The sequence below is a fragment of the Trachemys scripta genome, chromosome 8, assembly GCF_013100865.1.
Source record: "Trachemys scripta elegans isolate TJP31775 chromosome 8, CAS_Tse_1.0, whole genome shotgun sequence".
Classification (NCBI taxonomy): domain Eukaryota; kingdom Metazoa; phylum Chordata; order Testudines; family Emydidae; genus Trachemys; species Trachemys scripta.
Window position 1 is genome coordinate 77,053,452 of NC_048305.1, and position 21,454 is coordinate 77,074,905.

A 21,454-nucleotide genomic window follows, 5' to 3' on the forward strand; every position below is an offset into this window, starting at 1 on the left:
GGGGGAGGAGCTATCTATTGTTGCTTGGCGAATGTCCCTCTCTCTTGTTACTGGGATTGTCACTTTATCATCGCTGGCCCCTTGATATGGTTGGGTGGCATTTCTAGGTCAAGTTAAGTGGTGCTTTATGCTCAAGCAAACTGACCCTCCACATGCTAATCCAATCACCCTGCTAATCTTATCACTCTGTGTATCTTGAGTGTTGTTTCACAGCGTGGCTGTTCTCACACAGGGTAGGTGAGCCTGAGTGGAATAACTCAAGAATACTAACAGCACTAACTCCACGGTTGCAATGAAGGCAAGTCCCCCATCAGCAGAAGACAATGCTAGGTTCTAACCCCAGCTGACAGGATAGGGCAACAGGAGTATCCTGCCATGTTATTATGAGACAGGTTTTTAAATATTTAATTGGGGGTATTAATTATAATAAGGATTAATACTCTTTTCACCTGGATTATATGTTAATAAAGTTATGTGTGTGGGAGATGCATCTTTCTAATATACATAAAGTACTATACAATGATTTGGGAAGATGCAAAGCCAAATTCTCCCCTCAGTTGCACACCGAACTGCATTGCATTGCATTGCATCTGTCATACTTGTGCATTTTTGTAAAGCGCTCAGATGAGACGTGTTTTATAAATGGAAAATATAGCTAATATCGCAGCAGAGAGTCCTGTGGCACCTTATACACTAACAGACGTATTGGAGCATAAGCTTTCGTGGGTGAACACCCACTTCGTTGGATGCATGTCGAAGTGGGTATTCACCCACGAAAGCTCATGCTCCAATACGTCTGTTAGTCTATAAGGTGCCACAGGACTCTTTGCTGCTTTTACAGATCCAGACTAACATGGCTACCCCTCTGATACGTAGCTAATACTAATTACTTAGTTATATTAAATAAGGTAGACTTTCATGACTGTCACCATTCACTAGGATGTACCACAGTGCTTAATTTTAAGTGTGAAATTTGAAAAAAGCTACTTAATTTCTCTAAAAATTTAAATAAGTAGAGTTACTTATATAAGGAGAAAAACTGAGTATTTCAAAGGTGAGTGATTCCTATCATTAGATCTGCTTTTTTTGCTTTATGTCTGAACCAATAATTATCTTCTAGAGACGCAATATAACACAAACTAACATAATGTGGTCTATCAGTCTGTATCGTCTACCATTATTTATCTATCTTTGTGTAACAATTTCATCATTTGATCAAATAATAGCAGATTTCGCAATATGTCATTCAGGTATCCCCAGTTTATCTATAATGATTTTCCTCTTGTCAGCTCATTTCTTGAACCTTTGCTGAATCTGGTTTCAATGGTACTATAAACAATCATCATTGCATTGTAAAACTGGAAACTCTCTACTAAAATAGTGTTTTGATCTGGGTTGCCATAGTAATAAGTCTGTGCTCCCCTCTTTGGAGGCCTTGTTATATGAAGTATCTGTGATTTGCTCAGAATGGCCCCAGTTCATCTGTCAAAATGGGTTTTTCCTTTTTTAAAATAATGATCTAGAAAATCCCATAGTGGCAACAAATATTTTACAACCATAACGAGAAACACTGTATCACTCAAGCTTTGTAAATCTATGCCATTATTGCATTAGAATAAATCACTTTCCTTAGGTATATTACTTAGAAATATGCAATTCTAATTTTAGAGCTTGAATTCAACAGGGGGTATTTATTTTTTATGTAAAGAGAATTATTAACTTTGACTTCAAAAATACATCAAATGTCAGTTCATGTTTAGAGGCCCTGGAGCAAAAGGAAAAAAATTGAAATTCTTTCTTATTTCTATCAAAATACTGCAAATATCCAGTCAGTTTCAGATTTAGTTGCTCTATTCTAATCGGAAGTACTGATTTTTATAATGAGATCAGATATTACAGTACGTTTTAGAACTGCATGTTCAAATAAGTGATATTCAGATTACTTACTTGTAAAATATTAGAAGTCCTGCAAATTGATCAGTGTCACCATGACAAAATATCACTGAACATTATTTTAAATAAAAATGTTCCAGTCAGTTACAGTAATTTGATACATGAACTATGATATTTCCTCCTGCAGGAACGAGAGTAAACAAACACTATATCAACAAGCCAGTGACAGATTCTACAGAAAGAAGTGAGGAATAAGATCATATTTCATCTAAGACAAATGGTTAAGTTGGTTACTTTATGTAAGTCACTACCAGCTACAGGGTTATTTTATGTAACTCACTGCCAGCTACAGCCTCATAATACCTGACATGGGAATATTAAAATCATCAGTGGGAGAAAGTATGGAGAGAATCCATCTGTATCCAATGAATTCTAATTAAAAAGTAATTACTGTACAATGAGGAATCTGCCAGCTCTATTCCCCTTCCTCTCCCCCTTCTTGCACACAGCATTAATTGACTGCTTTTTGTATCTTGCTAAACAATCAAAAGGCAAGCAGCAAGCCATATGCACATTTCCTTACATTTTTCAGGTGGCTTAGTTCTAAGTAGCTCCAGATCGTGGGAAGTCTTCTTCGTAAATAGTTTTATATCATTTTGCCAACTGTAGCCCCAGTAGATATTGTGGGGGCAGAGGTGCTACACATCTTCTGTTATAATTGACCTGGGCTTTGAGATTTCTCTGTCATGATGTATCCTAGAATGTTGCATGATGGGAAGAAACTTGTTATTCCTCCAGCAGTGCCAAATGGACAAGATCAAGTAGGCCTGGGACTAGAAAAAAGGAAGAAATATTGACAGATCAGTTACCACTCCAGTAAATGACAGACAGGCACAGGAAGCTTGGTTTCCTGAGGGTTCAGATATAATCTATTAACCTTAAAACATTTCTGTACAAGTTTAATGGATTAAAAAAATACAAAATTATAAAATGCTTAATTAAAGTCATTAACCTGCATTGATTTTTCTACTTGCAAATTAACATTATATCCAACCTAAAATGTTTATTCAGTGGCTCCTAATCCAAAATCATATCTGTAATGTAGATCAAGAACATTAAACCTGTCCTACAAACAACTGTCATTTTTCAAGACATTGTGAGTGGCATAAACCCACTTTGTTTTGTAAGTCTTTGGATCGCAGCCTTATCAATAGCCAGGGAGACACTGGGACAAATTAGAGTCAAAAGGGATTGTGCTGAAGTAATTAAGAGCAGAATTTGACATCCTAGCTCCAAGGTACATACAACAAGCTAAATACTACAATGGATTATTCAATAACGATAATATATTTCTATTATAGTAGAGCCCAGAAACCCAAATCAGGATCAGGATTGTGCTAGGCACTGTATATAAACACATATAAAGATGTGGTCCCAGTCCTAAAAAATGTACAGTCTAAGATGATAAGTGACATTTGAAGCATGATGGGAGAGGGATACAATTAAATATATACAATACTCATTTATAGGGGTAACTGGAAGTGACACCTATATTTAGGTTGCTTTATAAAGGAGTCTTGTGACTTTTACTTTAAAAAACTCTCTCACTTCCACTGGCGTCAGCAGGCCTTTTGATATTCAGCAGGGGGAATCCCTTTGGGCTATGGAATTGCCTTTTCTTTGTCCCTGAAATTCCACCCAGCTTTCGCTGCGATTTAAACGGTTAAAAATTGCTGTTTCCTTTCTCACACTTGCATTCTGCAATAAAATGTTGGCAGCCTGCTAAAATCACTGAACATTCTGTGGCCAGGTTCATGGAAACACCAAAGCAGCATCACACATAGTACTGGGCACAATAGGGAGCTGCCAGAACAGCTGTAGTGGGGCAAGGGCGAGGGGAAGAGAGCTGAGCTAGCCCAGAATATAGCCCCAGTGGCCCATTAACCCTCTCACCACAGGGGCACTACATGAGACAGGAACTCCCCCCAAAACCATGCAAAGAGAGAGAGATGGGATGGGTTTCCCCCAGTTATCCTCCAGACTCAGCACATATTCACATGTGCACACAGTCAGTTTTTTCCTTGGGGGCAATACATGGGGAAAGAGCTCCCCTATCTCTGGGAGTAGAAGAAAGAGTGACCAGCAACCCAATCCCCTTCTCTGGGAAAAGAGACTTGTTCTGCTGCTAGATGACATGGCTAGTTCTCTAGCTCAAGGAAACATCCTGTGTGCTGCTACTAACAGGTCAGAGAGTTCAAACCTCTGAAGGTGTATTATGGGGTGGATGGCAAAGTTCCAGATAACAGAATTTGTTTTTACTCTTTTAATTAAAAAATTAATTGGCTAGGAAATTTCAGACACAAAACAGCTACATATTTTTAGGTTACAAAGCCAAGCTCTCAAAAGTTAGGAAATGCCAGATTCATGGTTGCCTGTGCAACTTGAATCTGGCCCCTTTGTGCATATTCATTATGATGATCATAATGGTCCCTTCTGACCTTAAAGTCTATGAGTCTATGATACAGTCTTTAATTGATCACATCCTATTTTTTCCACAGAACTCCTGCCTCATTCCATGCACAGGATGGACACACCCGGGGTCAGAACTGAGGCTGCATGGACAACTCTAAATCGGGCCCACCCAGTTAAATTAACGTCAAACACGTAAGTCTGCTTTGGTCTTAAATAATTTTGTATTGTCTGCAAACTTTGCCTTTTTATTATTCACTCCCTTTTCCAGATCATCTATGAATATGTTGAACACCACAGGTCCCAGTACAGATCCCTGGGGGACACCGCTGTTCACCTCCCTCGATTGTGAGAGCTGACCATTCAGTCCTACTCTTTATTTCCTATTTTTCAAGAAGTTACTTATCCATAAGAGGACCCCTTCACTGATCCCAGGATTACCTAGTTTCCTTAAAAGCTTGTAATTTTAAAAAGGATCTCCTCTTGACCCCTTTTTAAAAATCAGTATTATATTAGCTACCGTCATCTAATATAGAGGCTGATTTCAGTGACAGGTTACAGACCACAGTTAGTGGATCTGCAATTTCATATCAGAGTTCCTTCAGAACTCTTGGATGAATACCATCTGATCCTGGTGACTTATTACTGTTTATTTTACCAATTTATTCTAAAACATCTTCTATTGATGTATCAATTTGGGACAATACTTCAGGTTTGTCACCCAAAAAGAATTCTTCCATCAACTTAGTGCTGTTTACACTGGAGGTTCGGTTGGCTAAACGACGCCGTTCACTGGTGTGGATTTTGCACATGTCTGAGCGACATAGTTAGGCCGACTTAATTTTTGAGTGTAGACAAGGCCTAAATCTCAACTCTCAATGAAAGCTAAAAATAAACCAAGTTTCATTTTATCTGGAATATATTTTTCACACAGAAAATTTTGATTTTGTAGAAACTGCATTTTCTGTTGGAAAATCTTCCAGTGGAAAATTTCTGACTCTACTGTCATTACTGGCACATAAGAAGTTGGTTTCCAAATTGCACAAGGGTGAGGGGAAGATTACTTTTGTTTTTGCTATGGAATGATCAGTGTGGTAGAAGTGGTGTCCATGTATCAGGAATTTTACCCATCTTACATCTATTTTTCTGTCCATATAGTAAAGTCTTTTCCTAATAATAAAATGCAGAACAAAATGGAAGAAATGTATTGACTCGCTTAATTCAAAACAGTCTAATTGAAGTATCTCTACAATAACTATTGGTTTCAATAATTAATAACTATGATCCAATACCTGACAAAATCATTCAGATAACTAGAGCAATGTGCACTTTAAGTTTAAAGTCAAGGTCTTCCTAACTCATTTTAATGACTTCTCTGGTGCACAAGATATTAATATTCCTGTGAGCAAACACTGCACTGACTCATTAATCAATAAGAGCTGGCTCCTCTACATAATAACAATAGCTGTACCAGATAATTAACTTTTGTTCCATTGACTTTAGTTTGTACCTAAGCTCCAGTGGCTGACATAGGATAATAGAAAGCTTTGCAACTGACAGGCGCCTTTAAATTTATTTAGGAAAAACCTCAACACCTACTGTTACAACGGAAAGATTTTGTCTGTGTGTCTGTCTGTCTGCTCCTGGCCAGTTCAAGATGATGATAACTGGCAATAAATAAAAGGTCTGATAAAAAATTGTAACACTCCACTCAATCCCACCATTAAGTTGCAGTTTATGAGAGCATTTACATTATGTAGTAGTTTAGCTACAGGCAGAATGGCGATAAGCACGCACTATTAATTAAATGTTAATTCTATATACTTGTGACAATTTCTGTCAGTGCAGGACTAGGGAGGAATATACTCAGGTTGTGTCTATACTAGGGCTGTCAAGCAATTAAAAAAATTAAACGCGATTCATTGCACGATTAAAAAAATTAATCGTGATTAATCGCACTGTTAAACAACAATAGAATACCATTTATTTTAAATATTTTTGGATGTTTACTACATTTTAAAATATATTCATTTCAATTACAACACAGAATACAAAGTGTACAGTGCTCACTTTATATTTTTATTACAAATATTTGCACTATAAAAAACAAAATAATTGTATTTTTCAATTCACCTAATACAAGTACTGTAGTGCAATCTCTTTATCATGAAAGTTGAACTTACAAATGTAGATTTATGTACAAAAAAACTGCATTCAAAAATAAAACAATGTAAAACTTTAGAGCCTAGAAGTCCACTCAGTCCTACTTCTTGATCAGCCAATCACTCAAACAAGGTTGGCTACAATTTGCAGGAGATAATGCTGCCGACTTCTTGTTTACAGTGTCACCGTAAAGTGAGAACAGGTGTTTGCATGAAACTGTTGTAGCCAGCATCGCAAGATATTTATGTGCCAGATGCAATAAAGATTTACATGTCCCTTCATGCTTCAACCACCATTCCAGAGGACATGCTCCCACACTGGTGATGGGTTCTGCTTGATAATGATCCAAAGCAGTGCAGACTGATGCATGTTCATTTTCATCATCTGAGTCAGATGCCACCAGCAGAAGGTTGATTTTCTTTTTTGGTGGTTTGGGTTCTATAGTTTCCGAATCAGAGTGTTGCTCTTTTAAGACTTCTGAAAGCATGTTCCACACCTCTTCCCTCTCAGATTTTGGAAGGCACTTCAGATTCTTAATCCTTGTGTCGAGTGCAGAAGCTATCTTTAGAAATCTCATATTGGTACCTTCTTTGCGTTTTGTCAAATCTGCAGTGAAAGTGTTCTTAAAATGAACAACGTGCTGGGTCATCATCCGAGACTGCTATAACATGAAATATATGCAGAATGCAGGTAAAACAGAGCAGGAGACATACAATTATTCCCCCAAGGAGTACAGTCACAAATTTAATTGATGCATTATTTTTTAATAAGCATCATCAGCATGGAAGCATGTCCTCTGGAATGGTGGCCGAAGCATGGAAGGGGCATATGAATGTTTAGCATATCTGGCATGTAAATAACTTGCAACACCGGCTACAAAAGTGCCATGCGAACACCTGTTCTCACTTTCAGGTAACATTGTAAATAAGAAGCAGGCAGCAGTATCTCCTGTCAATATAAATAGACTTGTTTGTCTTAGGATTGGCAGAATAAGAAGTAGGACTGAGTGGACTTGTAGGCTCTGAAGTTTTACACTGTTTTGTTTTTGAGTGCAGTTATGTAACAAAAAAAACCCTACATTTGTAAGTTGCACTTTCACAATAAAGAGATTGCACTTCAGTAATTGTATGAGGTGAATTGAAAAATACTATTTCTTTTATCATTTTTACAGGGGAAATATTTGTAATAAAAATAATAATATAAAGTGAGCACTGTGCACTTTGTATTCTGTGTTGTAATTGAAATCAATATTGAAAATGTAGAAAAACATCCAAAAATATTTAATAGAGTTCAATTGGTATTCTATTGTTATAAGTCCAATTAATCGTGATTAATTTTTTAATCGTGATTAATTTTTTTGAGTTAGTCACGTGAGTTAACTGTGATTAATTGACAACCCTAGTCTATATTACTCTTTCTTCTCTAAAATTTCCCAATTTTGTAGCTCCAGTGATGGTGGAGCCCTAATGTAGACATTGACATTGAAAAGCAATGTATCATCTAATCCTGCTTAGAGCAGATCTTAGAAGACATGTCTGGACTAGTGTTTCTATCACTAGTGAAGCTGCCTGAAGGGTAGTAACCATGGGAAATTTTGGGGAATATTTCATAATGTAGACAGTCATTTACTCCTTGTTCCTTTGTTTTGATAAATAGGTGGTGGGCTGCAGCCAATTCAGTGTCATTTGTAGATTGAGTGGAGAATGGAAATCCTGTTTCACTGAGGCATTTGAAATTTCAAAATTGGTTTTCACTGCATTTTGAAACAAACCCCCAAAATTTGAAAATCACCACAAAAGAATATTCTGAAACAAATTTATTTCAGATCAATAGGAATGTTTTGTTTTGATTTTGATTTTGAAAAATGTGTATTACATTATAACATTGTATAATAAAAAAGAAATGAAATTTCAAAATGAAAAATCATTTGAAAAGAAAAAGTCAAAACATTTTCATTCAGAACTTTCCCCTTTTTTTTCTTCCAAAACAAATTTTTTTGATGGAAAACTGTTTCGCCAAACTTTTTCCAGTCACCTCTAGACATTAGGTTCCAGGATAGACCATATCAAAAATCCACTAGGGTCTCTGGGAGAATTAGGCAGTTCATGCACATTGCAGTTTTTTAAATCTATTGTTCAGTATTTTTTTAAAACAATTAGCTTTATAATTTTAAAAATACTGGCTGTTGGACTCTCAGCTGGTGTAAATCAGTTTAGTTCCATTGAGGTCAACTAAGCCCCCAGCTTTTACACCAAATGAGGATCAGATCCTAGAGCTGACGTAGATAACCCAAACCAAACATAAATCTGAACATAAACAGTTTGAGAAATGTAATTGCTCTAAGTTTTAAAGACAAAGATACCTATCTCTGTTATCCAAACAAAATACTTCGTATTTGGAATATCTTGATTAAATGCTAATTCAAAAGCTGAAGCATATGAAATCGAGGAGCATAGTGCAACCTGTTGGGAAGAGAAATCATCAAGCATTTTAGTCAGTAATTATTTGCATTACACAGTATTCTCCACTGCCAGAATAAAATAAACTTCAAGACAATGGCCCGTCAGCTTTTATATAGAAAGGAAAACATTCTTGTGCTCAAAATTGTGGAAATGTCAATATTTCAAAAGGTAGTTTTACGGTTCATTCAAGCACTGATAAGAAATCATTACACTTTTTAAGAATATTGACAATTGCAGAGAAGCATTTAATGGAGGGAAAGCCTTTTTTGCAGTTCGTTAGCTTGTGCATGTCTAATTGACTCTTCAAGACTCTTTTGCATGAGTCACTAAGCACAGTTTTAACCAGGCTATTTTTATATCAATTATAAGCAAACTTTTAAAATCTTTTAGAATTTTCCTTCCTGGGTCACGTAAATGGGCACTTCTGAGCTATGTAAGGATTGGGTAAAATTTGGGGATTCTTTCAAAAATAAAGGATGAAGTCATCCATTTTGTTTTATATCACAATATGCTGCCACCTGACATTACTTAGGCTAACCATCAGTTTTGAAATACCTAGGCCCTCTGGAATCTGCAGTTCAAATCTCTGGACAGGATGGACTCATTCCTTTGTCCTTATAAGTAGTTTACTCTATTAGGGTTTTTGAGATGAGATTCTAAAAACTGGGGTCTTATTTGCTTTTGTGTGGGCAACAAAAATTACACAGCACTTTTTGCAATAGTGGAGATTTGGCCCCAAAGTTGGCTAGATGGTTATTACCATACCATCTCAAAGATGGCTGCATTTCAGTGATGCTATATATGAACTCTTTTAATCTATTCTTTACTGAGGCAAAACTCCATTTCAGATTGCAATATTCACAGAAAGGATTCCAGTATTTTGCTCATAGTAAAGCACTCGATATTCTTGGGAGTAAAATGCACCAAATACACTTCTTTAATTCCAACATAGTCTCAATGTTACTTTAAGATACTGTTATGATAGGCATTGTAGATGGTGCTGTTACGTATAGTCTTCAAAGTTATTTTTCTTAGTGTGTGAGGATATGTTTACGCTTGGGAAGCCACGCTGTGTTGTTAGTAGTTTGGATGTACAAATTTCTGTGGGGGGGGGGCAGTGGTCCTGGAAGAGGGAACTGGGCAGGCAGGAGAGACTTCTTTCTGCCTTGGTCTCTGATAGAGTCAGCCACTGAGGCAGAATTGTGCTTTGGGAACGAGCAATTGGTGTTGGACTGAAATCCCCGAAAGAAGGGATTGTCTGTGTGGTTGACTACCACTGTTCCAGGACTGATATATATGCATAAATAAAACAAGTTACATTTAGAATATACCCAGAGTCACTGATTGGCCCCAGATAACTGTGCCTGTTCTGTAGATGGGTGATGCTGGCATCAGAATGGGACACGGGTGTCAGAAGAAGGAGGGACAGTACTAATATTGATTTCACTGGGACTAATTATGGAGTAAGGTACTACTCAACATGAGTAAAGGTGGTGGAATCTACTTCTAAATTAATCTTTCTGGACAACAAAAGTTAGTTGCACATTAGCCAGCTATGATGGGTGTGCACTAGATTGATGGTGGCATTACCTTCGATCAAAATTAACCATTATTTTATTTTAGCTGACAAAGCATGCAGTTTTAGGTAGGATATTTTGAATCTGTGAAAATCAGGCACATTTAAATTTTGTTCTGACTAGTTCAGTTAATCCCTGCAAAACAGGACTGCAGACATTAATTTTTCATCTAGCTAGCTCTTACTGAACATATCACTAGTTACTTACAATTTAATTTATATTTAATAGAAAATTTGATACTGGAATATGAAACATGAAGTAACACATTATTGTTCTGTAGAAGACTAAGCTTTTAAAGAACAGTATTCTAATCTAGAACTGGAATGAAAAAACTTAAAAGGCTATGTCCAACATTAAAAGCAATCAGGACACTCATCGAACTCCAGCTCATCTCAAACAAAGAATCATTCAGTGACTGCTGACTCCCTTATTTTGCTATTTGCCATGTGTTTAGTATTCATTACAAGGGATTATGAGAACTCAATATTACTGAAGCATTTTCTTTTTGGGATCATTCAATAAAATCTCAATTTTTTTGTAGGTAATCCAGACATCAGTTTTTCTCCCTCTTTGCAAAATCTGCTTTCAGCTGCCTCCAGGCCTGACTAATTGCAAAGTGTTTTCTTCGTTTCCACATGACTTTCATTTTCTGCACTTTACTCAGGTAATACATGGAATTGATTTTTTTCAAAGTAAAATGCATTTTTGAAATTTATGTGGGAGGAGAGCAGCCTCCTCTCTTATACGACAGGGCAAGCTGCCCAAAATTAAAGTGCTGTATTATTAGGGACATTTCCATGCTATAACATAGAAAATATGTTTGTTTATTTTACTAGCTTTAGACTCAGGGGTAAATATGCAAAATTTAAAGTGGTTGACCATGGCACATAAGACACAGGACCACAATATGTAGTTAAAATAAAGCCACAGTTTAAACAGCCAATTAGAATCAGAAAGGGTTAAACTATCACCTTCCTGCCTAGTATGGGCTTCTCCTACTGTACCACACAACAGCTGTAGGTCCCCTGAGCCATGAAAGGGGAAGCAATCCATCTGCATCCCTACCACAGTAATGGATTTGGCCTCGTAGCCAAATTCCCCTGCCACTCTATCCCATGCAGGGGGAGCAGAGAAAATTGGGATCCCAGTATGCACCAATCTCTAAATACCCATATACCTTCACTTCTTACTATACCAGACCCCCAAAACACAGCCTAAAAATGCAAAAACTAAAATATTTTTTCATTAATATATTTGGATTCATGCTTTATTAGTCACGAGAAAATCATCCAGTTATAACTGCACATTTTAAAGGTATAATTTAAAATGTGTAAACACTTCTTTTTAGCAATCTGCTTGTAATATAATCATTACATGAGAAATATTAAACTGGACATTTGACTTTATTGATCTCTTTTATGGACTAACAGTACAGGGAGTAATTATCTGCCTAGACTAATTCATTGATAGACTAATTCATTGATTAGGTTCTCCATAGGACAGCTAGAACTGACAAACATTGGGTTCTTCTTCAACAGTTACATTAGCTTGCACTAATTACTTTGACTGTTTCACTTAAGCGATTATGATAGCTGAAAAACTCCCGGCCAGATCCTCAGCTGGTGTAAAGCAACTTCTCTCTACTGAAAATAGAGGAGCTATGCTAATTTACTGGCTAAAAATCTGGCCCTCAGTATTTTAACAACTACTACTTAAAACCCCAAACTAACACATGGGACAAAAATTCACCAATTTTTCAAACACTTTTGGTATACAGTTGTACGTGTAAATACGTATGCAGTTGTGTTCCTAATTGCATGTGCATTTAATATGGTTTTATTTGCAAATCAGGTACTTGCACATGCAGATGGACAGCTATTCTAATTGGCCATTTCACACACACTTACCTGATTTGCTTGTATAGATGCAGTAACTATGCATGTAAATTAGGCGCACAAATTTTCCACACATAATTTCATGCATAAGGTGCTTAAAAATCAAGCCCTAAGAACACTGCTTTACCAGGATCCATACCTCTAACTTCAAATTGTCTAGAGAAAAAATGTGGAATGGGGCTCTCCCATTTCATTATATGTTAAATTAGTTTTAAGCTACTTGTATTTTTGAATATGCATGACAGGAAGGTGATGATTTATTATGAGGTTTTCTCCCTTCCAAATAAGCATTGAAATATACTCCCACTAGGATTGTTTGATGCACTGTGCTGCTATAAGTGGCATCTTTCAAGGTCTTGAGTACAGGACTTTCTTTAAAAACGAGTGTGTGTCCTGTCCATATTCCAAGGCTTTATCATATAGTCCCACAGGCAAATCCAGGTGAGAAGAGCAGCCATGGGCAAAAAGTGTCGTCGGGTTTCTGTGCATTACATTTCCTCCAATTTCTTCCTTGGGGGAAGATGGGGTGGGAATCTGGGATTCAATTCTCAAACCTTGTGGATCAGTGGGGGCTCCGCTGGAGACACAGGGCCATCTCTATGCAGAATGTGATGGAAAGAGTAGTAGATCAGTGTAGTAACATAAATGAATTTGCAAAATAAAGACCTCTGCAAAAATGTGAGTTGAGTTCACAAGTGAAGGGTGCTCCCAGTTAACTTTTCCTTTTGCGATTATTCTTCAGTTAACACAGGAACTCATCATAGGACAAATGCTACACAAGCGTGAATCACTGAACCAGTTCTTCAATATGAAACAAAAGCAAGTTTTCTTGTAACATCAGGTCTCTTGTCACAGTTATTTAAGTCTTCAATGAGGCAAGGAAATGTAAACTTGTGTAAGGTCACTTATGTCCCTCTTAGAGTATTATGGGAAAAGTGAAGCTGTGCAGGAAGATATCTTGGTGTTCTGGATCTACCTTCTAGACACTCAATAACTCATTGAACGTAGGCACTAGTAGATCCTTCTTTTGAAGACTACAATCAGTTCTTCTCATCTTTGCATCCAAACATATAAAGAGTACCCTCCAGAGATACCAGCAGCAAAAATAGATGATATCAAGAGCTTTAAGGACTGTGAAATGGCACCAGGAATGATAATACAAAGAGATTGTGCTGAGGCAGTTCCCTCACACTATTTTTTAAAACTAGTTATTCCATGTGCACTACATGCTCATGCAGACTTCCTATTTGATGCAGGATACACAGTAAAACAAAGGGCAGAGTCTTTATTAAAATTAGTGTTGCTCCCTGGCATGATTAAAAAAGAGGAATTCCAGAAAAGGGCAGTGTAAGTTCTTGGTAAAAGAATGCTTAGTGTCCTTCTCACATGTACACAACAAATAAACCTCTGTTGCCCAGAATTCACTGTCAGGTAATTAAAGTCTGGATAAAAGTGACATGGAAAAAAGAATGAGAGCACTAATTTGCATCTCCAGTTCTCATTTGATTTTTGGCATTTGAAAAAGAGACCTTTCGCCTTTCCCTGAAATGTTCTGCTATATACTAGACTTATCTGCACTTCTGAAACCCTAACTAATGTAAATCGTAGGTGTTCTTCCTGAATGTAGCCTATTTATTACCTGTTTTATCTAAAGAATTACCATCTTTTGTCACATCTATATTTTTGTGGCATAATATTACCTGGGCTGATTCTGCTCTCACATCAGTTTTACATTGACATAATTCTCTTAACATCATTGGAGTTATTCCTGATTTGAACTGGTGTAACTGAAAGCAGAATCAAGCCTTCTGGACTTAGCCTTAGCATACTGCAGCTTTTACATTTTTAATCTATTTTTTAATTAAAAGACATAAAAAACACAAAAATAACACACAAAAATCTGTCTTTGATTTTCAACACATTCATGTTCCTGTAGACTTATTATTCATTTCTAGGTGAAAAATCCATTATTTTAATGAATGTCCAATATTCTATGTCTTTCTTAGGTGTTTACATCCATACTGGACTGCCTCAATATACTGGGAGACCTCTAGAGAAAATCCAGGTGTTGTTGGAATAATTGTTGTGATTCAATAGATGGCATCCTACTCTCTTGAGTCAATACTGATTCAATACTCCAGATTCTCAAATTCCACCCCAAAAGTGATAAGCAAAATGATTCCTAGTCAGACAGAAAGAGACAATTCAGTTCTCGAAGTTTGAGCACTGTCAGGCCTATCTAGATAAAATGCACCATATAAATATAAGATCATCATTAACTGCTTATGCATTTTGAACTAATTTATTGTTTTATATTCCGTCCTTAGGAAAGGGACAAAAATAAATCACAGTAATTCTGATTAATTAGTACTGAATTCAGTATTAGCATTTTTAAACTTCCAAAGAACAGGAAAAGATGCAACACAATCAATCTAATAAAAAAAAACCCATTATCAAGCAGATCAAAGATGTTTGTAAATATAAAAAACAAGGGTTAGGACCATTACAGCTTCTAATACATTTTAAAGTTAACGATAGAAAGCAGAAGTTTGCTCACCTCACTCAGACATCTGATCTCATTAGTGTCAATGGGACTGCTCAAAGTGCAGAATTTGGCCCAGTTGATATACTGACATTAGGAAGCAGAAGAATGACTGAAAAGAAATATATGAAATTTCCCACCTGGTGAAAACTACAGATTCTGAACCAAAGATAAAATCATGTTCTCTCATTAAGGCCCCCAGTGGCCATGAATCTTTGTCCAATACACTTGGATCAAATAGATTTTATGGTTGTCTATAGTCTTAGTTTTACAAATACCAATTTAATTTTGCATTAGAATTTCTATACTTTCTACTGTTGTTCACACCACCATCTTGTTAACTATGTTTTTTATTTTTTGGAAAAGGTGCAGGATGATTTAAAAAAGCAAACAATCTCAGAATGCATAATGAATGCTATGCACAATACTATTGAAAATATTTTAATGCCATGATATAACTCAATGATGCATTCTGTGATCATGTCTGGTCAACCTCTCATATAAAATTTAAACCAGAAATAGAAAAATTTGAGAAACATGTGACAAAAATTATTAGTGGTGTGGCAAGGTTACAATGAGGAGAACTGGAATGACCAGGTCTGATTAGTTTAGAGAGAAATCAGAGTGGTATCAAATATTGAATGGTACAGAGCAGGTTTATTGAGAACTTATATCTACCTTCTCGCATAACACAAGGACAAGAAGATGAAAGACAATATTAAAAAAAAACCCATGTAATTAACCTATAGAACTAATTGCCACAAGGCATCATTAAGGCCAAGAACTTACTAGTATTTCAAAAAGGATTGGACATTTGTATAGATGAGAACATTCACTCTTACTTTAGACAGAATCACAAAATTTATATGAAGGATTTATATTATACTTATACTGTAGGAGAAAATCCTGCCACTAACTAAAAGGGGTATGTTATTCTATAATTTTATTCTATAATTGTCCATAATTATGTGGTCTCTTACACCTTTTTCTGAAGCATCTGGTGCAGGCCACTATTTGAGACTGGACTAATCCAGTATGCTAGTTCCTGTGTTCCTGCAATCCTGGTGTCAATATATTGTCATATCTTTTACATGTATCTGTAACATAGTCAGTAGTTCCTTCCATGATTGCAAAGTACAGGCCATACAGGTCGAATGTTATTTAGTTAGTTTGGGAGTCAAAGGGCACCCTGACATCCTGTCTGTGTTCAGTATCCTCAATAAAGAATCTAATTTGTATTTACTACAACAGAGTCCTGTCTTTCCTCTAAACCTGCTCTGGCCTGGCCATGAATGGCCTAGGCTCATTGGTCATTTACCAAGTTGCAGCAGGAGATGAGTTGATTGGGGGGGAGGGGGGAGAGGAATTGGGCAGGGTCCGGTTACAAGAAGTCAGGGTCAGGCACCATGTTACAGACTGGAGGCAAGTAGCAGAGTCGGGAACAAACCAGGGTCAGAAGCCAGAGTCTAGGGTTCACAAGAAGACAAGGTTTAGAGCGGAATCAAGCAGGTGTCTGTGTCTGCTCAGACAGCTCCCCATGATGGCTTCCTGGGTTAATGGACCAGCATAAGCCAATCAGTGGGCTGCAGGGAGCCACCACTCTGACCCCACTGGGTGGTATTTCGTGGACTGTTTGGCTTCACAGGGTCCTCTAGCAGATGCCTGGCCTGAGTTTCCAATGGCAACATGGAAATGTTAGCAATTCAGCCTACCCATGGTCCCAGGTTCTTATATCACTCACTCTTCAGGATGGTGTCAGTCTTGGCTTGTTCATGTGGGAGAGTTTGAGAGTAGTATGTGAAAAGGTGCAGAACTGACTGGGGTCTGAGTTGCTGTGAGAGTTCAACCCCGAGGGCCACATTGGATGCAGCCACTTCCACTATAAATGGGTGATTTGGGTTGGGGTGTATCAGAATCAGGGCTGTGGTGAAGGTCATCTTGAGCTGGTCAAATTCAAGCTGGCCTGCAGGCGACCAAATGAACCAAATAACTTTACAAAGGTGGGAAGTCAGTGTGGCTATTTGTTCAGAGAAGATGATGATGAATCACTTATACAAATTCACAAAGCCCAGGAAGCACGGAAGTTCTCAGATGGTCTGTGATGTTGTCTGGTTGCAGATGGCTTCCACTTTCTGTGGGTCCATCTGAATGCCCTCCCTGGACATAATGTAATCTAACAACTCGATGGTGGCCTAGTTGAAGGTACACTTCTCTAGTTTGGTGTACAAAGCATGTTTCCATAGTTTCTCCAACTATGCACATGATGGCAATGCTTCTCTGGGTTCTCAGAAAACACCAGTATATTATCAAGGCAGATGCTCACAGACTGGTCTAGGATGTCCCTGAACACATCGTTTATGAAATGTGGCAGGAGCATTGCTTAAGCCAAATGACACTGGTAAATATTCAGAGTGCCCCTACGAAAAGCAATCTTCCATTCATCCCCAGGCTTTATGTGCACTAGATTGCTTGCCTCCCAAACATCTAATTTAGTGAAGATCCTGGCAGTCCTCACACAGTCCAACAATTCCAGGATGAAGGGCAGGGTGTAACAGTTAATTCAATGCACGATATTCTACGCAGAGGTGTATTGACCCATCTTTTTTTCGCTCAGCGAGGACTGGTGCTCCTCCTAGAGAGGTGGATCTCTGAATGAAGCCCTTTGCAAGATTTTCCTGCATATACATGTGTAGCATCTCCAGCTCTGGTTCAGACATGGTGTATTTCCATCCATAGGGCACCTTCATCCTGAAGTCGTAGGTCTACTGAAGAAGTCATAGTGTCTGGGGGTGGGGGATCCTGAATCCATTTTTTTCCTTTCAAACACATGCAGGTAGTTTTGATACTTGTCAAAAGGGGAGACTGGGGTTCTTGTCTAGAGCCACTCCCTTCTGGTTAGCCCCTGCTGTATGGGGTCTTGCTTCTGAGGATCTTATCCAATCCTGAGGCCCCAGGTGTGGGTCATCTGGGGGGATTGGCCAATTTGTTGGAGGCAAGCTTTCTAGAAATATGGGGAGGAGGAACTAATGTTCCTTCACCACCAAGAGATACACAGATTATGATGCTCCAACCAAGAAATGCCAGGAATTAGCAGGAAGAATGAAAAATGGATCACATCAAAGCATATTATTCCCTGGTGCCCTTCCACAACGGCGTTTAAGGGGACAGTCTCTTGGGTCACTGGTCCTAATTATAGGAGCAACCCATCACTTGTCTCCACCAAGTCTGGTGTGGCTTTTGGCCTGCGTGGGATATGCAGGATTTGGGCTGCCCTAGCATCTATAAAGTTGGCAGTGGCCTCAGAGCCTATCATTGCCAGTTGTGGTCAGGATTTGCTTCACCTGCCCCAAGACCTGCAACCACAGCAGCAATTGGAAATGTTGAGAGACCTCATGGCTCCTGAGTTGGGTTCTACTTGAGGGTTGGTTCCAGAGCATGGAACTCTGGTGATGCCCAGGCTGTATCCCCCTATTGGGCCTGGTCTGGAGGTGAAGGCATGTCCTGGTGCCCCGCAGTAAAACAGATGTTCAGCTGCTGTCAAAGTTCTTTGTCCTCTGGGGTCAGGCATCCGGGACACAGGGTTCAGGACTCAGTTCTACACACTTTGGCATAGCGTGTAGGTGTAGGGGCATGTGGCCACCTCTTCTTTCTGCTTGCACAGGTGACAATCAATGTGCAGGGCAAGATCAATAAAGGCCTCTAGGTAGGTGGGGTTTTCAATGCAGGCTAGCTCATCTTTTACATCCTCACTGACTCCCCAGCTGATCCGGTATAGTTGCGCTGCCTCGGTTCATTTGACAATCAGCCACAAAGTCATCAGAAGCAAGTGGCATAAAAGGTAGTTGGCCCTTGCCCCAACTAAGCTTCTGGGCATCCTCTGTGGGGTGGACACAACGTGGGTTGTGAAAGATGGTCCAGAAGATTTGCAGGAAGTCATCCCAGTGAGCACTGGGCTGTTCTGCTCCAACAGGAGGGAACCCTGTGCTTCCCCAGTGAGAAGGCTGACTTCTAGCCATATCTTTGTCTGGACAGTGGGGTACATTCGGGGGTAGAGCAGGAAGAGCATCCTGCATTGGTGCAGAAACTCCCGGAATTATTCAGGTAATGGCACAACAGGAGCTGTTCGGGTGCTGGCTGGTCTGTCTGGTCACATATTACAGCTGATTCCCCATGTAGGTATGCTAGCTGCTTGTGTAGGGTCTGTGGTTCAGCAGCAAGCTACATCACTTGGGCCTGTAGCGCGAGGTTCTCAGCCTGCATGCAGGTGACTGGGTCCTGCAGATTCTGAGTCCTTGAGAAACTACTGGTCAGAGGGCAGCCTGCCCCTTCCATCATCTGTAGGGGGGTGGATGGTGGCAGGGAGGCCAAAGTGGTCTAAGCAAACTGTCAGGGCCTGGCCGTGAGTGGCCTGTGTGCATTGGTCAGTTATGAAGTTAGGGTCAGGAGACAAATGTGTGGGGGGGGAGTCAAGCAAGGTCAGGATACATGAAAATCAGGGTCGGGCATCAAGTTACAGATAGAAGGTCTGTAGCAGAATTGGGGACAAACTGGAGTCAGAAGCCAGAATCTAAGGTTCACAGCATGGCAAGGTCTGGAGCAGAAGCAAGCAGGCACTCTGCTTCATTGCTCAGACAGCTCCCCATGCTGCTTCCTGGTTTATATACCAACATAAATCTATCAGTGGACTGTAGAGGGCTGCCACTTAGGCCCCACTGGGCACTACTTCCCGAAGCTTTTAGCTTCACAGGATCCTCCAACAGAAACCTGGTCTAAGTTTCCAATGATGATGTAGAAGACGTGGTGGCCTGGAACCCTCATACTCCTGGGTTCCAGTCCCACAGGTTCTTACAACACCAAGAAAAACTACAGTGTTTGGTCTCCTGCCCCACACCTAAGGCCAGAATGATTAGGACCATTTTCTTTTCCTTTTGGTAATGGCAGACTGCCATGATGTCGTATAACCCATACACAGAAGCTGGAAATCAGCTTCAATGTGGGCTTGTTCCTGCATTCACTGCACACTCAGCACTCCCACTGATTTCAATGAGAAATGCAGGATCAACCCCTAAATGTGACCGTTTGTAGTTTGGAATTCTGATCACAAAGGTTTCAATTGTAAATGTCAGCGTAAACTTTTAGCAGACATCAAAAATCATCAAAGACATCAAATATTTAAATCAATTATATGTTAATATTTAATAGCCCTTATGCTATCCAAAATGTGTTTGCAGGCAGCCAGCACAGCAACATGATTTGAATGCATTAATTACTTGTTACTGTTATTACTAGTAATATTAATTATAACTTCAGAATGACATGAAGAAATAATTACTGCAGGGGATGTTCATTTTTCTAATTTAGCTTTCAACATCTGATGAAGGAAAAGGACTAAGTTGGCCATACTGGGTCATGGAAAATTCATTTTGAAGAGCTGTTGCTCATGATCGACAGATGATATACGAAATAAGAATGGCCCACCATACAATTTCTAGCCATGCAAAAACTCACTTTCTTCTTATTGTTGAACACAGCAGAAACCCACCTGCTCAATCTGAGCAACTGTTTCTCAATCAATAATTAAGTAACTTTAAGGTCCAGATCTATACAAAGTTATTGATATTTTCACTGAAAATGAATCAATATGAACAGGGTTGAGCATCTGAGTAAGCCTTTTTAATGGCAGTGTTTTGGCTGTGAGAAGTAAATTAATTGATTAGATGAATGACAAATATTGGACAACCAAAGGAAGTCTTTTCACACTTCCAAAAAGCTCCTAAGCAACCCATTTTAATTATTTTCTTTGCATCTTTTGTCTTTCCTTTACTCAACATATTTCTATAGAGTGTGCTAAATTCCCTTTCAGATATGAAATATATTATTTAGAGTTTATAAACAGAGTTTCTAGTGGTAGGCATGGAGGGCTTTGGTCATGTCAAAAAAGGAGATATTTATTGACAGGCTGAGTGGGGATCCTAGTAAAAGGGGATCAGACATGGTCTGGAGGGTTGTGGGGGGAAAGGTCTAACCATGTTGGAATATGGAAGGAGGTAAGGAAGAGGAAAAGTAATCCACACATTAGAATCAGTAGACAGACAAAAGTTCATGACAGATCTTATTCCTCTCCCCCCGCTCCCCTTCTCCCCCTACCCCGCCAAATCTGGTTTGTTCAAAGTAGGAACATTAGTTAAAAACCAACAGACCAGGAAGTAAGAGTTCAAGAACAGCTGAACTAGACATTAGGCCAAAACATTCTTAAAACTTCCACAAATATGCCTTTATTTATGGATGTCCCAATTTGCCCGCCAAAGGCTTTTTTTTTTTTTTGCCTTCAGTTACCTGCTTTGTATGCACCAATGCCAAGTCACAAGTGAAAAATGCAATTTTTCATGTTTAAACAACAAGGCACCCATAACTTTTGCAGGGGCATTTGTAGGTATTCACTGTAAATTTGGC